Here is a 1,753-nt window from a genome sequence, read left to right as displayed (position 1 = left end):
CTTGATTTAATAACCCATAACCAGAATAAATAAACTGGCTAAACAAAACCCATATTCTTTAAAATGAAGAAAACCTGAAACCACAACCTCTATTTTTATTTGAAGCACCCGAAACCATAACCCGAATAAATCGTTTGGGTGCAAAGCCTTGCAATAAACATTGCGATGACGCGTGACGCTAGCACTGTCACCCGTCTCGTGCAAAGTGCATACTGCTCAGAAATCTTATGGATTTCATCCATTTTTTTTAGTTTTTTTTTATTTCATGGAACATACCCCCCCCCCCCTCCCGTGAGAGCACGCCAATGTACGGGACGCGAGTGTTGTGATGCATAGCGGCGGAAAAATGGTAAGTCCGCCCCTGGTTACAATCATAATTATCTCTGTGTTTTTGGTTTTTTATAATGCGTGGACATAAAATGTCTGAATCAAAATATAGTTTTCTTAATTTATTAGCATCTTGAAAAATAGATGAAAATGTTTTAATAGGTAATAACATTCGACCGTTCTATAGTGGTTTATTTTCGTACTAGAATATAATAACATTTTTTTGAATAACACGTATTTTATTTTAATTTAAATTATAATCATAATGATTTTATATGCCGGTACACAAAAATTTCAGGGTGGGGTCCAGACCCCATGGACCAGTGGCGGTTTTGGGGGTGAGGCAATTGACGCGCCGCCTCACTAGTAATTTTCAGAAAAATAAAAAATATTTGTTTCTTTAAATTTTGTATAGAACTTGTACAGACTTGTACCTACAAACGCGGGAATAGCTGCGCGTCACTGTAACGTAACTTATGAGCTATGCTACGTACGGACCCCTCTACTCCACCCCTACACATAGTCATACTACACAGCATCGGATGTCTTATTGTAACACGTAAATAGTTAGGTGATGTCACCGCTGTAACCTTGGGGGAGCAATACTATTAACGTTAGCAAACAGTCTCGGCGTCTGCCAACGGCCAGATGACAAACCCGAACCGTTAAGATATCTGTGAGACCTCCTCGGAGCGCAGTAGATTCTACGAATCAGATATTGGCACTATGATAAGACGGCTGCGAGTATACTTGGTCATTTTACGACATCTCGCACCGACCAAAGGCAAATCTTGTAGAAGGCCCCCTGGACTGTGAGAACCAACGACGTAGTCCGCCAGGGATCTGGTAAGAGAGGGGATAGGACTATATAGGAGCCCTGGGAGTGACCAGTATTCAGACGTGATTTCACCAACCGTACGTACACACCCCTGTACCTCTTCGTTATTGATTATCATATTTTTGTATTACGACTTAGATTATTTTCGTTGACGACGTATTGCGGAACTTAGAGAATATTCGAGCAATCGCTTATTTTCTAAGACACTGGTTTTTCTTCGTCAATTTGAATAATCACAGTCTTATATAATGCTGCACTAAGATTGACATATTTCCCCCTACTTTGGAAATTTTCAATCATCATTCTATTCCATAAACCTAAAAAGCCTCCCGATCTACCTTTTTCCTATCGACCTATAAGCCTCCTGCCCTTCTTCGCTAAAATATTCGAAAGACTTATACTAAAAAGAATCCTTCCCTGTATCTACTCTAGTAACATCACAAGTAAGCTCAATTTATTGTTTAACATAATTCCAATAAATGTCAGTTCCAAGTATCGTAATTCCAACAATTGATTGTTCCGATCAATATATTCCAATCAAAACTAAACCCAATACATTATTTTCAAATAACTGTTTTTCCAAATAAT

The sequence above is a fragment of the Acyrthosiphon pisum genome, chromosome A1 (genome assembly GCF_005508785.2).
Source record: "Acyrthosiphon pisum isolate AL4f chromosome A1, pea_aphid_22Mar2018_4r6ur, whole genome shotgun sequence".
NCBI classification, from domain to species: domain Eukaryota; kingdom Metazoa; phylum Arthropoda; class Insecta; order Hemiptera; family Aphididae; genus Acyrthosiphon; species Acyrthosiphon pisum.
This window is presented reverse-complemented; position numbering follows the sequence as displayed.